The sequence below is a fragment of the Dreissena polymorpha genome, chromosome 4, assembly GCF_020536995.1.
Source record: "Dreissena polymorpha isolate Duluth1 chromosome 4, UMN_Dpol_1.0, whole genome shotgun sequence".
NCBI lineage: Eukaryota > Metazoa > Mollusca > Bivalvia > Myida > Dreissenidae > Dreissena > Dreissena polymorpha.
In genome coordinates this window covers 95,528,956-95,545,603 of record NC_068358.1, presented here as the reverse complement: position 1 = coordinate 95,545,603, position 16,648 = coordinate 95,528,956, and the positions used below count along the sequence as shown (strand labels likewise).

The 16,648-nt window shown below is 33.7% G+C and overlaps 1 long non-coding RNA gene across 1 annotated transcript; it reads left to right on the top strand.

Moving 5' to 3' along the window:
- The first annotated feature begins 14,135 nt into the window (after positions 1–14,135).
- LOC127877336 (uncharacterized) lies at positions 14,136–14,994 on the top strand. The gene is made up of 3 exons (XR_008048363.1): positions 14,136–14,273; positions 14,618–14,713; positions 14,928–14,994. It is a non-coding gene; the product is annotated as an uncharacterized LOC127877336 (long non-coding RNA).
- The last annotated feature ends 1,654 nt before the right edge of the window (positions 14,995–16,648 follow it).

Below are 16,648 nucleotides of genomic sequence, written 5' to 3'. Positions count from 1 at the left end.
AAACTATATTCTCAGAAAGGTTAACGAAACAATATTTTCACGAGTACTTACGAGAGTCAAATGTCACTTTACTAAGGTAAGGTATTTTAAAAATAAAAGACTGAACTGTTTTTTAATTAGTCGCGAATGTAATTAACATTTTCAGAATTAATGGTACTTGTAAAATATACAAATATTTATGTTTAACTCTTTTTGGTGATTTACTATGCTGACAGCTGACATTTAATCAAAATCAAATTAAACAAGTAAGCTTCGAGTCAGGATAGCGAGAAAAGTAATACCCGAAAAATACAAATAGTTCATCACTAAGCATTATATTAGCGTAATCATTAGCATTGATCGTGTTCAGAACGTTCTTTCTTGTATTCCAAGTTGACACACGCTTTTAAAGCATATTTTTCTTTATGAAGTTCTTATTTTATTTTCAGTGCTGGCGATGTGTCCGGAGTCCGACCACTGGGGAGGCTGGTGGGGATACGATGGATATTCTTCTGGTAAAAAAATGCGCTTTGTTGTTTTTGTCACTATAAACATTTTTAAAGTTTAGTCTTTTTAATGTAAAGCCAAATTCCGACAAAAGTGTTTGCCCATTTTTTCTACAATGATATTCTTTATTATATCATTCTTCTGTATGAACACAAATCGTAGATCGCTTTTTTGTATGATTGTTATATTAGAAAATGTATCTTTAATATTTCTAAAAGAAGGTGTTTTGTTCCTAAACCGATACGTCACTTATTAAGGCTCTATTGACTAGTATTGTGCCATTCTCTAAAATTGCAGTTTGTATCATAATTATAATAAATACCATAATAAATGTTATTTTATTTAAAAGAACAGTTTATTTACTTTGCCCATACATGAAAGTTTATAAAATAAATGGGCCGCAAAGGGGGTTTAATCCATGTGCATAACGTGTCGTCCCAGATGAGCCTGTGCATTCCGCACGGGCTAATCAGAACGACACTTTCAGCTTTTATGATATTTTTCGTTTACAGAAAGTCTCTTCATTGCAAAAATCCAGTTAAGGCAGAGGCTTATCTGGTTCGACACTTTACGCACATGCCGTAATAATTTCACAGAGCATGGCTTTAATATTAGTTCGGGTGTGTTTGTATGGCTTCAATTATATTTCAGTCATAAAGCGGCCATCGGTTCGAACGGTCAACATATATTTTTACTTTTATTTAATACAAAACACAAACGATGACCATTCTACTTTGCTATAGAGTAAAGATTTGCATATGTACATGATATAATTTAATCGATTGCTGGAAAAAAGTTGCATTTATGTTAAGATCGTCGGTTCCGTAAAGTTAATATGAGCTGATACAGTTTCATTCTACTGACATGCCATGTCCTCGTAATACATGAAAAACAGCATTCTTTTAGCTTGACCATTGTTAATAAAATTAAAAACACATTATTAAATTATTAGCTCATACGAGCAAGAAGTTCTCATTTTGTGCTTTTGGAGTGGGTTGCGTCCTGGCGTCCGTAAATGTACGTCGTGTGTCTTCAACAATTTGCTTCCAACTACATCACCTTATATTAACTTGGCAGATGTTCGTAAAATTTAAAAATATTATTCGCCCGTTATATCTTAACAGCTGTTTTGATTACCCTTGTGTTCTTTTTGTGCTTGTGTTAATCACCAGAGCTAAATTCAAAGAGATTTAATCAATTATAATATCCTCATCTTAACCCGCAAGAGTTCGAGGCATTATACTTAGTTATGAAATCATCGACTTGTCCAGTTACAGGTTTGTTTTGAACAAATTGGCCCAAGACGGGATTTACACACGGTTCAAATAGGCCCAAAGACGAGATTTACGTGTCTAATATATATACATCGCTCAACAATGATTTCCTTTATCAGATAAGATATCAACACAAAGAACGTGAATTAGAATATAAATAACGGAAAATGAAATTAAACGAACATTAGGCTGTCGTAAAGAAATGATTGTATATCCATGGTGATTAAGCAATAATTCTTGTAATTATATCCGTAATCAATCTCAAGATAAAAAGTCATATTATTGTGTAACTGTTTGAACATATCACAATTAGTAAAATAACGTATTCATATGAATAAATAGTAAACATAGTGCATGCAGACATTACCATATGTAGTTGAAGGTTGGGTAATTAAAGTTGTAATGCATATATGAATTCAGGAATAGCTGGTCGAGTGAGAGAGCGGGTGATTAGGGGAGATTAAAGTAGTTAGTGATGTAACAAGCGAATGAGAGAGGAGTGAGGGGGTTAGGCGAAATGTGATAAGGGGGAGGTGAGGGAACCATCGATTGATATGTACCAATATAGTTTGAAGTTGTGTGCATTTTACAGTAATGTAATGAGCTTCTATACTAAGGTAGAAAGACAAAGAGTAGCATTTTAAGAAGAAAGTGTACAAGAATATGACAAAATATTTAGTTCTTTCAAGACAAAAAATCAAAAGAAAATCACCTGCCATATTACTAAATGTTATCAGTTTTGGTGCTATCACTCTAAGATAATTATTATAATGAAAATGAAAATTAATTTTCATTAACAACATATCCAAAGATACACAGTTTTTTTCAGACGTTATGGTATGACGCAAGTACATAAAACATTAACTATTTGATTGCCACATTAAACTTTATTTAAAACAAGTATTTTTATAAGAATAACGATAGTCTAAAGTTAGTCAGGGCCAAATTTGAATTCACAAGATTGAGCGTTATAGAATTGTACATGGGTAATACAAAGATGATTATTATTTACACAACTAAAACCAGTAAAGAAAATAAACATGAAATATTTTGTTATAAAATAAAATAGTATTTAAAAATAAAATATCAAAACACACAATATACTCAGTGTTCTAGTGTTATATGTATGGCACTAGGGTTAACTTTCTGATACGTATCGCAATCACTTTTTCTAACAAAGAACCTATTTGAGAATACTTTGGCTTGTAGATTATTCATTAAGCACATACAGACGCTAATAAGATGATATCTTTCCAAATGTTATTCTCTTTTGCCTTGTGTATTGTATCCATTTCAAAGATAGGTAACGATGCTGTCAAATAATTAAAATGATTAATATTAATGAGAAAACCACACCTTTTATCTTCACCATCACTTAAAGGTCAATGTTAACGTCATACAATTCCAACGTTATATCTCATCCGTTATGAAATTAAGTCTTGTTTGTTTGTCGTCCATTTTATATAATTTGATTTTGCAAAGAAAACAAGTGCATGTAATAATACACTGATTGGATTTAAATTATATTATTGCGCAAGTACTCATAAAAGATACGAGTTCGTAATGTTATGAAATGAAAATTATTCTTTATGTAAATTTCCTAAAACATTATCAATATTACTATCGTTTTCTAATATTGTAAAAATAATAAAGTATACTTCGCCGCAAGAAACTGTTTTAACCATGAAAATTATTCCATTCGATTTACCCATATGGTAACGTGTATATATACATTTCAATAAACAAATAATGAACTTGTGTGTGCATTTGAATATTTAGGATCGGTACGTTTAAAGTTGTGTATGTGTTAAATGTACATTTTGTTTTATATTGCATATAATTTGTTTGAAGTTAAATGTGTTGAACAGGTCGAAATAATAGGTGATTGTATCAACATTTACCCATGCATTCCCAAGGTCAAATTCAGGATCAATCTTTAGTCTTTACCTGTAAAGAATAGGCACATTTAGGAGATTGATAAATCAATACGTCAATAATGTTAGTCATCAAGTCAAAGGTATCATTATACATATGTAATTACTTTCAATATAAACATAGAATGTGATTGGAAAGATTATCAGAAGGTGTTTCATAGAAATAAGCAACATTTCATTAAAACACATGTGTATAAAACACTGCAAGTAACCGGAATGATATGCGCGTTAGTTTGAATAACTGAATCAGGACGGCAAGATGCAATACATGCATGATTCTTGGTATTGCCATGAGGGTATGAAATGTGACCTCAGCATGATTAAAAATGTTAGACTCTGCACAACTAAATATTTTTATTCAAAGTATCTGCTATAATAAGTGTACATACAATAGCAAGTGTTTTGTTCTAAATGCGACATACAGCCTATATGTAATCAATACATCATTGTCTAAATGCATCTCTAAAGGTTCTATTACACCTATAGTAGCGGTGTATCTTGTAAAAATGTATGCATTAGAATTGAAACTTACACGATATATTTGTTGCATATATAAATAAATACGAAAATAAATAATCTAATAAATTACAGTAAAAACCGATTACAATTGAAACTGAATATTTGTAGCTAAATACAAATAAAAGCATTTCGGGGGAACACTATTCATCCAAGATTGTCAGACTAGGTAACATCCTCCAATTTCACACGCACACGCTCAATAAAACAGACTGAAATCAACAATCAAATCACATGGTAGGACATTTGTTTTTACTGCAATGTTGACACAAGATAAATCTCAATGGTTTACTCAAATCACGTTATAATTCTATAACTGTGGATATGCACATCATATGATTATCAATTTTGCTTGTACCCGTATGTTATAGCAATCACAAAAACTTGCACTCATTCCAATAAACATGCTTACATAATGCATGCATCTAAATAATACATAATTAAATGTTACTTTATCAACATTCCAAATAATCGTGGACATTTTCGGTTTCAAATTCCAAGATTGTTTGATATTGATATTTCTCCTATCTAAAAAAGCATTGACCCACTTCCATCTCTTGCAACATTACAAGATTGAGACAAAAGTGAGTCAGCTATTAACTCCATTGTACACACTGAATTAACAGCATCATACAACTGAAAATCAGGTACTGATACCAAAAGAATTACATAAAATGTGTGCATTTACCATCTATCAAATCTATTGTGCCATATATAAAGGCCATGTATCTACTCCAATTGAGCAATTACCCCCCTGATATATTTTCATCAAAATGATAAATCCTTCTCAGAACTAATATATGTACTTAAGTTATCATGCTAAATATGTATCTTGTTTCTATTAGCCTCAAGTAATAAGATAATGAATGGTAATGTTGCAATGGTGTACATAATATATGTTATAACAAATAAATTATTATGGTGTATAAAATGTTGTTAATAAAATGTGTCTTTTATAATTGATGGTACTGTGTAAAGCTCATTTTTGAACCTCAGCCTGCTGGGAGGGTTATCTTACTATGTGTACTCTCTAGCATTTATGAAGTTGAACCTCGCTGCATGAGTAATCTTATTTTATATAGCTGCTTAATTATATATTGTCTGTGAACTCTCTAACACTTATATTTTCCAAAGTCAATTGCTATAGATCAGCTATCTTCTAATATGTTGAACTACAACTTAGTGTTTATATTGCTTGTGTACTTAATAGCACTCAAATGTTTGAAGCTCAGCTGCTAGATGACTTATTTTGTTTGTACAGTAACTTATTTGTTTAAGATTTATTGTGTTGTTATGTTGTATGAATGTTATTCATTTTCTATGTGAAGTCATTTATTCATGCTCTCATACAACACACGTTTTGTCTTCAAATATAAGTGCTCAAACAAAGAACGTCAAGTACACACTACTATTTCATATATAAAAACGTTAAATGCACAATCTATACCCAACAATTACACATGCACTTAGTTGCATACATTTCTTTTGTTTTATTAACAAACACACATAGTTGCATACATTTCTTATATTTATCACTCCCCAAAACAACTATGTATTCTTTCGTTTGGTATATTCTTCTTTCTTATTATTTAATAATATTCTACGATAAATAAGTAGATTTTACACACTCATTTTATTGCTATGTGGCATTCTACCTTCTACTATTATTTGTAAGATCTTACCAGACTCATTGCTTGTACATGTCTGTCCGAATGCTGCTTACAAGTGTGGTGTGCAATTACGCCCATAACAGCTGGTAACAAATCGTCGATTGAATAAATCCACTAGCTTGAAATATGAATATCTACACATTGGTGAACAAACACATCCATTTTTTGTTCAATGCAACTGCACACTTCTTACTAAAAATAATCCATTAAGATGCACTTTCAAAAATCCATTCCACCACTGTAATCTTCAATTTATGACACATCCCAGTGCACATGTATCTTATTTACAGCTTGCGGAAATCGTGCACACTGTACAAACACGGACTCTCCCGTTCGGCGTTCATTTACTCGCCTAATTGGCATATACTACAAGCTTTGTAAAAAGCTCGCCAATTTTCGGCATGATTATTAAGCCCATGTTGCGTAGATTATTGCACTTCTATGTTAATACGCGTTCATCGACTACAATTTCGAATTTTTGTATCCTTGAGACAGGGCAACATATAAAATTATCAAATGAGGTTTTAAACTTCCTTAAAACATCAACATGACCAAACTTTTCGATTATTTTTCTTATTCTTCTCTTGTCATAATTTCTCCATTCTATCTTTCACTTCTTGCGGACCGGGCGCACGATAGCGTATCCTCATCTAATTATCTCTTTCATTCGGGCATAACATAATGAACACTGACATAGGTGTTTACAGGATGAGGATTGGTTTGTTCTACTCCCTCCCAATGAAAAGAGAGGGCTTCAACAAATGAATATGTTCGAGTTAATTTGCTGGCTAGCAATTCTTTTTCTTAGAGGAGGCGATGTCCACCAAAATCCTTGACCCGACGACTCCATTGATATGTTTACCTCATCTACGGGTACATCTTTTTCATGTTCCATATCTGATGCATTTGCGCATAATCTTAAAACTGTCCATTACATCTTTCAGAGCTTCCTCGCCAAGAAAGATATTTTATATGCCGACCTTAATAATTTTGACATAATAGTTTTTACTGAAACTTGGCTCAGCTCAACAGTTGACACTGCCGACTTACTTTTCCCTTCCTATCATTCGCCGTTTAGACGCGATAGACGTAACGATCCCCATGGAGGCATTCTGGTGTACATAAAATCTGATCTCTTTGCTATTTAGCGACCTGACCTACAAATTGACGATCTGGAATGTCTATGGGTTGAATTACGTATCAAGGGAAGGCGTCTTTTATTTGGATCTTTCTATAGACCACCTAACTCTTGTCCTTAAATACTAGAAGCATAAACGATTCGATCTCACTAGCCGTTGACACAGGTATTGAAAACATTGTTATCACAGGTGATTTCAACCTCGACATGAATAAACCACAGTGCAGGATATAAAAAGACTCCCTTCTTTTACAGTAAAATCTCACACAGGTTATTAAGGAACCTACTAATTTCACTGAAACCTCGAATTCTATTCTTGACCTTTTTGTGTTAACATCATCATTGACAGTGCTAAAAATTGGCGTCGGAGAACCTTTTCTTGACCAACAAGTTCGGTTTCATTGTCCAGTCTACTGCGTCATAAACTTCAACAGAAAAGTAGGGTCAAATCTTAAACGTTAAATATGGAAATACAAAAATGGGGAATACACTAAGCTAAGACAACTTGTGCAAAACTTTGATTGGAACAACTGCTGCGATAATAACATTGACATATATACCTCAAATTTCACACGTCAACTTATCTGTTTCTGCGAAGCTACTATCCCATCCAAAACAGTTACAATAAGAACAGCTGATCCTCCATGGCTACATAATAATATTCGAAAAGAAATCCGACGCCGTAAAAGAGCATACAAAAAGGCCAAGGCTACCAATTCAGACCATTATTGGCACATTTATCGCCAACAACGTTATATGGTCAATTATCTTGTAAAATCAGCAAAAACAGTTCACTTTGATAATCTTGCTTAACAAATACAGGAAAATCAACACTCCTCATCCGACTTCTGGAAAATAATTAAAACAATTACGAATAAAAACACCTCACATAACGAGTTGCCTCCCTTAATTCACAATGGTACAATATATGAGTCACCTCTTGACAAAGCAAATATCCTTAATTCCTTTTTCCAATCTCAATCTACTTTAACTATACCCAGTACGCACATGCACAACTTACATTCCCTTGAGCCAGATTGCCCCGTCTTTCAAAATCTCATTATTTCCCGCCAAGATGTTTTAAAAGTAATGAAAACTGGAAAGGCATCCGGACCAGACAAAATATATAGCCAAGTTCTAAAGCAAATTGCATCTGAGATTGCAGGTCCACTACAAAATCTTTTCAATTGTTCCATCAGTACTGGTAGAGTCCCTCGGAGTTGGAAAGAAGCAATTGTTTGTGCACTTCACAAAAAGTCTGATCCTCAGGATGTTGGAAATTATAGACCGATCTCCTTTTTAAGCGTTTTAAGTAAAATGTCTGGAGAGAATCCTCCACAAAAACATGTTAAACCATTTAAGGGCTACCGTTTTTATAACCCCATTTCAATCAGGTTTCATACCAAAAGATTCCACTGTCAATCAATAAGTCTCGGTATATCACACCTTTATTAAAGCTGTCGACGAAGGTAAAGAGGTTAGAGCCGTATTGAAGGCATTTGATAGAGTATGGCACGAAGGACTTAATTACAAGCTCTGACTATGTGGTATCTCTGGAAATCTTCGATCTTGGTTAAAAGACTACCTACAGGAGAGGATCTAGTGTGTTGTAATCTCCGGCTGCCATTACCCATAAATGCTGGTGTTCCTCAAGGGTCTATATTAGGGCCCCTCCTCTTTCTTATATACATCAACGATATTGTACGAGATATTCACTGTCCCATTCGCCTATTTGCAGACGATACTGCGCTATATATAATCGTCAACAACCCGATTGATGAAGCTAACCATCTTAACTCTGATCTTGCAAAAATCCATTCTTGGGCTGATATGTGGTTGGTTACCTTCAATTCATCCAAAACCGAATCCTTAGTAATGTCTAGGAAAGTCAACCACCCAATCCATCCCCCTCTTTTTCTCAACGACTGCCAAATCACTGAGGTTTCGTCTCATAAACATCTCGGCTTAATTTTTTCTGATTCATGTTCCTGGCACAACCATATTGAATCAATCAAGAAGACAGCATGGCAGATACTGTGAAACCATTTTTTTGGTCATCACGAAATTTCGTCCTATTTAAAAAAATGACTATTTCGTCAACACTTAAATTCGTCCATTTCTGGTTTTGAAAAAAAAAGCGTCCGATTTGTTTGTTATGTTTGTAATACATGTAATACGAGGTTGCGAAAAAAATCGTGCTGGGGATAGAGGGTTGACACTTGGTAGTCACTTGCAGGAGGTGGGCCTTGTTTGGCATATGCCAATTTACAAGTCTGTTATTTCAGGTGATAGTATCTGTCCCTTATTATCTTATGTCATTGACACGTTATTTGTTATGATAAGCGGATAAGTAGGACTAAATAACCGTTAACGAGTGTTTTAAACAACGAAGCCAATTGCCAATTAGTCTTTTTTCATTACAATCACGGTCAAACTGATAACAATCTTACCTTTATCGGCGCCAATTAGAGAAGGTGCGAACATTATGGGTTATAATAAGCGTAAGCAAATTATTTTGGTCATATTTTATAAAAGTTTCAAGCGTTTTGCATCGTAAATATTTCATCCAACCAAACCAAACAACCAAACACAAATCAATATGTTCTCTATCAATTTGTAATAAAAGCGCAGAATATATTTCAGTCAGTTGTTGATCACACATCGTCATATTTTAATTGCGTTTAATAGTATTATCTTTAATCCGGATTCGCCGCGTGTTGGCTGTATAATCTGCAACACCCCTGAAAACACAATACACACAATGGGTAATAAAGTTGTTAACAATTAGCGCTAATCAACAATATTCTACCTAAACGAAGTTTACGCATTCGATACAGCCTTATTACATTCGCGTTTTACAGGAAATGTCAGTTGTCAGTACACTGTATAATGTACATCCCTTTGTGTCAAAACCGGATTAAACTTGAGTGTGAATAGTCGACTGTTTCATGTTCTTTTTATCAATACCATCTGGGTATCTGTACTATAAGTATACCAGTCTACAAACAAGGTGCTCGCTTCCGCATATTAGAATTCGGACGTTCAAACAATTGACCTACGGTTTAGTGTTCATGCCGTCGAACGCATTTAGCAATATAACTCGTTTTTTTCACTATTTTTTTACATGCAAAAAATACTAGTGGCTTATAACTTACCTTGCAATCTTTTTTTTCTCGCATTTTGCAAGTGTGCGAGTGTTAATTTCGAGCCCTGTGTATATGCGTGGATTACGCTGGATTTAAATGCCTCATGCCTACGGTAAGTCAGTCTTCTTTGTTTCAAATATGTGTCATGATTGTTCGTTAGGATCTTGAATTCGTCCATCGGTCGAAGGACGAAAAAGACGAAAATTAATGTCTGACGAATAATAATAGTTTCACAGTAATTAATTTAATGCGAACGTTCAAGTTTACGCTCGATAGAAAGTCCCTTCTATTGATATACACAACATTTATCAGACCAATTCTGGAATATGTTGATGTAGTCTGGGACAACATTACTACACATGATGAAATTGCACTTGAAAAGATTCAACAGGACGCAGCAAGACTATTCAGCGGAGGAACACGTTTAGCATCTTTGCAAAATCTATGTAATGAAACGGCTCTCGAACCATTAAAAAATAGGAGAACAAAACATAAACTTACCAATTTCTATAAAATGTATGACTCTATATCACCCCCCTATTTGTGTACTCTGATACCCTCTAGCGTTGGAGACAGTTCGGCTTATTCACTTCGCAATTCTAACAATATTCGTAGCATTCAATGTAAATCACAACTTTTTTCACGATCTTTCCTACCATCAACTATAAACTTATGAACAATTTACCTGAATCTGTAAGAACAGCTGCTTCTTTCTCAGCTTTCAAAGCAAATCTAAACAAAAATAAAAAATAATTCCCCAGCATTACTACAATGGAGAGCGGCAGTCTAATATTCTACATGCACGTTTACGCATGGATTGTAGAAGCTTAAATGAACATTTGTATGCAAAAAAATAGTGTACAAGTCCATATTGTTAATGTGGTGAGATTGAAGATACATATCATTTCTTCTTCAATTGTCTTATTTATACTGTGAAAAGAGTTATCCTTTTTGACAATCTGTCCAGTTTTCAACCAATAACTCTGCAACTTCTTCTTTTTGGTGTTTAAGACGGATCATACAAAGTAAATTCATTTATTTTCAAACATGTTCAGTCTTTCGTCCGAGATAGTCATATATTCTAATCCTACTCCATATCAGGAACAAACCATTTCTGCTAACGATGCCCCGTCTCGCAAGTACTTCTTTTCTTATCGCAACTTCTCTTACTCGAACTCTACTCTTACACTTCCTTCCATTTCCTTCTCAACTTATTACATTTTTTGGTATCTATACTATCCTGTTATATGATTTGTATTACAACATATATATTTTCTCCATTTCTAAACGGTATTCAAATACCAATCACTGAACTATATGTTTCAAAATTTTGTCATTTTTATAAGTTGTAGTTACACGTTTGGTTGTTTACACCATATCAGCAGCGCTTCTAACAGACAGAAGAGAGACATAGCATAAGCCTCGAGCTTTTTTTTCAATTCTGTCAAATTGTATCCTACAGACTTTAATTTAAGCAATTCTGCAATTTCTTCCTGCCTTGTGTATTGTTCGAAAATAATATGTATGTTTGTATTGTATTGCTTATATGTACTTTCTACTACTGAACTAAATAAATAGTGTTTAAACCAATTTCACACGCATATGTTAAGGAAAAGTGGTAACGTGAATGATATTCCGTAACATCCTACGCTTCTGTCTTTTTCCAAAGGCTATTTTCGTGGATTAAATCACATCTCGGATGTACAGAGGTTGTGTGATGAAGATCGATGTCTTAAAGCAATAACTAAGACAATTCTCTCACAGGAGTTAGCTTGCTCTAATCAACAACTCGATACCGTCGAATGAAACTTTAGTTGTTATTGTTAGGGAAGACAGTAATATAATTCATCCATTTAGCATGGGGAGGCAATGAGGATATACTTTCCGAAGACAGTACATCCTATTCAGTAAGACTTTTCTTGGGGAATACTAGTACATCTATAAAAAATAGTTCACACATTGAGTGTCCTATGAGTTTAAATAATTGAAAATTACTAATGATAATACATTACAAAAGTTCATATTCTGACTAGTTATACTCACTAGTTATACTCAATCCTCACGCATTAAAGACGTCTGTAATATATTTCTGTATTAAACTATACGTCTTTTTTATTAATTTTACCCGAATGTCTTTATCATTTAGTCGTGATTATATTAATCAATTGCTCCATGATTGCAAATTGTTGTCCACTTTGTAAAAACACGGTCATCCTATGAATTCTTATTGACTTCCCGAAACACCCAGAGTATTTTCTTTCACCAAACTTATTACATAAACGAGACAAAATAAGAAATACGACGTCAAAATAGAAGCATATTGCGTTTTTTCTACACATTAGCACAAATTAGCCAAAGGTATATGTACTTAGTCTAACATTAATTTTGATTATAAAACCATAATGCTTATATCGTGTTAATATAATTTGCATTGAGAGCACCTAACGCAACATGTGAAGATGTGAAGTTTGTGACATTCATTTTTCTTTAAGCCATTTCTCCTTTACTGAAGATAATATCTCGCAATCGCATCATCACAATTTATTTTGTTTTAGAAAGCGATTACACGTATAGCTGAATAATTCAACAGAAAGCTTGTAAAGTAAAGGTTTGCATCTTGATTCAAATATATAGAATGTTTGAACTTAAAAAAAGACGGATTCAGACGGAGTGATTTGCAGTTCATGTATTTGGCGCTTACGAATGTGCATGACGTCTCTGGAAAGCTTGACGCACCATATCGCAAAATGTCGCTTTTTTTATTAATGTAACGGTACCGAACTGAAGCGCGGAAATGGTGCTTGGCTGTGTGAGTGGCATGGTTAGCTTCCTCGATAAAGCACTCACATTGATATCGGGATATACACTGTTCACTTGGACTCGAGTTCGAAGTCGAATCCCGACTCGGCAGTTGATTATGTAACGGTATCGACAATTAAAGGGACCGGTGATTGGCACTAGCCTTGAAACCAAAATGTCCCGGTTTCTAATCACGGACTGACTTCAAAATATTGACGCTGTTTTAACCACACGTAATAAAAAGCATAGTTTCTCGTCATGTTTGACGACTTTTTAAGACAAATAATCAAACGAGTGGATTGAAGGCTTCTCTTTCGTATTTCTGATTTTATTTTATTGTAAGCGGATACATAAGCAGATAAAATCAATAGTTGTTCCCGTGGCTACGATCAAGCAGCGAAAGTCTTAAATATTTTATATTTATAACAGGTCCAACCCGATGGGGCGACAACGAAGACTGGACGATTTGCAAGTCAGGGAAACACCAATCGCCAATTAACATAGAACCTCACAAAATACTGTTTGACCCTCATTTGCAACCGCTTCAACTAGAGGCCACGGCGGTAATTCTTGTGTGCTCTAAGTTATATGCAAACTTGACATTCTTCACCTTAATGTTTCGATTTTATATGTATAAAATTAGGAATATAAAATAACCCTGGATTGTACAGGAATTTTGTCTTGTTTTGTTTTGTATTGTACACAACCGCTTTGCACATTAAATATTTTTTGTGTTTTTAATGTTCTTGTTTTTTGTTTATTTATCCAACATAATTGAACTATAATACAAAATTATAAATTCCAAGATGTCGTAATTGTACATTACTTTTTAAGGTGTTAGACATTTCTCCTTCGAATTAAAATGCATTTTGAAAAATGCGATCGTCAATAACTAAGTTTTAAATTGTAGAAAAATACTGTATGTTTAAAACGAGACATGTTCCAGTCAGTTTTAAAAATTATCAAAAGCTTACAAAATTTGCTTAGTTTTTATTTTAAAACAGAGCTACACTTGATGATGAGTACATTACATAACAAATATGTTTATTTTTATGTCATGATACAGTCGAAAGGAACATAACATTTTGATACTTGTAATGTGGCATATTTTGTTCTGGCAGATAAGTGGGCTATTCAGAAATAATAAGAAAGACCTGACGTTCCTGGTAAACGGACAAGGCGTAGGCGTGAACATTACTTCCGGTCCACTTTCTTACCGGTATCGCCTTTACCAGATTAAGCTCCACTTTGGGAGGGAAAACCAATCCGGCTCCGAACATACAGTTGACGGGCGCGGATATGATGGAGAGGTAAACTTCGTCTCAACTTTACATTTTTTTAAATCAAAACTGTTATTAAAATAATATTACTATATCGGATCTGTTTCATCTCTTTCATAAACTTAACAACCAGAACATTTCATTTGCTTTGCAATGCAAAAGATTTAGTTGAACTGTTGTTATCTATATATTTTTGCCTGCAGATTGATTGTAGTTTTGTTAATGTCAGTCATACATATTCAGTGTAAAATTGAATTCTTTATGATGGGTAGATCATAATGTCTATGTATTATTCTAAAATAACGTATTTATTCGCTCACTCAGGCTTTTGCCTCTACATATACCTATGAAACAATCATATCTATTTAATACAGCTTCACTTCATGGCGTACAATACCGAATTATATGCAAATTACACTGAGGCCCAAACGAGCCCTAGAGGAATAGCAATAGTGGCGGTATTCTTAACGGTAAGGGTTCGTCGACGCTAAGAAATGTTATTGCCATCGACTTTATAGAATATCAATTCAATATGTCGGCGTAATTCTTTGATTTCGAGCGCCATTGAGGTAAATATGAAATTACGAACAGAAGTATTAAGGTTAAACGATTGAGTAATAAACACTCTCGGCGTATTATACGGGATCATTGTATGTATGATGCATTGATTTTTCTATTTTTCAGATAGGAAAGTTCGACCATTCCGCATTTAAGATCTTACAGGAAAGGTTTTTCGTAATTGACAAACAAGGTACAAATGATTGTCATGGTTAATCCATGCTTTTTATGTTATAATGCACGAACGTTTAAAATATGTATTGATATATTTTCCACTCTCTTTTTACACATTTCTACCAATCATGACACACAAGTTGAATCATTGAGAATATGTTTGCAGTTAGAAATATTTGCATAAATATCAAACATAATTTGACGCAAATGTTGCAAGGTTATGAAACATGACAATGTGCGTAATATTCTTATTTTTCTCAATTTAAGACACGTGTACGGATATACAAAACTTCCCATTGGCTGATTTACTACCCAAATCCATCGAACATTTCATAACGTACAGTGGATCACTTACCCAGCCAGGTTGCAGAGAATCGGTGACATGGGTCATACTTAATAAACCAATTCACATCTCGCAACAGCAGGTACATAATAGAAAACAATGCATACGTCATCTTCTTGATTGTGATAGTAAAGATTTAACAGTGCGAGATAACATCTTGTCACTAGGGCTACTTAATATTTAATGTTGATGCTATAAGCCATTGACCACAAGCCAGCTGCCAAGCAAAGGAGCCAATTACCTCGCGATCAACCAATTCAATATCGATTTTCGACACACCCATTAGCGGCGTCTTATGGCCATCATGTTGTCTTACGAACCCGGCATGTTGTAGTACTTGAATATACATTTACCCTTTAATATTGACGTTCCTCAAAGTTGACTTGTAACTTGTATTCATGATAACTATTAATCGTTAAACAATTGTACAATTACACTTTTGTTAAGCATGCGTCATAAATATTAAATTTGTTGAAAGTCTTAACATCATCCTCTCTAGAATGTTAATGATACTTTCATATTAATATGTCATCCAGGCATACATTTACCACCTCATTAATATGTCACCATGGATATTGATCATCTCATCAATTGATTAATCAGACAAACCATGTCTATGATTGTCTCTTAAGGGACCTGTTATCGAGTCGACGTTTTGAAACTAGCCCGAACATGTGACAAAATTGCAAACAGTGCAATTAAAGCAGAGAAGAAAAACAACATCGGTCAATAAATATATATGCTAATAATATACTATGTGTAAAAGGAATATTACCATAGTTCGTGTTATTTAATTAACTTGAACTTGAAGCAACGCTGGTTATCTTAAATGTAAAATGCCCAAATAATCGGCTTTCTAAACACTTTTGGCAATAGGCCTTTAACGTTTTAACGGACATTGCTACTAAATTAACTAAATTTTTAATCAATTTACTTAATCAAAGAAATATAGGCTATGCTTATTTATGTTCTTTGAAGTTATATGTTTACAATACCTAATTTTTATTTTGATGCCCTATTTTGTTAAAGTGATTAAACATATAATTAAACTAGAAAACAAGTCAACTATGTTATCTACGCTATATAGGAAACAATTTGTCATTGCCAAATTTACCGTGTGTAAGATTATTTTCATTTTATGATTGTTCATTTCTGTAGTAGATAGTGTTTATTTATTACTTCAGTTAGATGACTTGCGCACGGTTCCTTATCAAGAATGGAGGGACTCTAACGCAAGACCTATTATGCCTTTAAATAATAGAACTATACGAACTAATATCAACTTTAGAAAACGGGTATGTATCGAACTGTGTCAGTAATCTCTTCACAT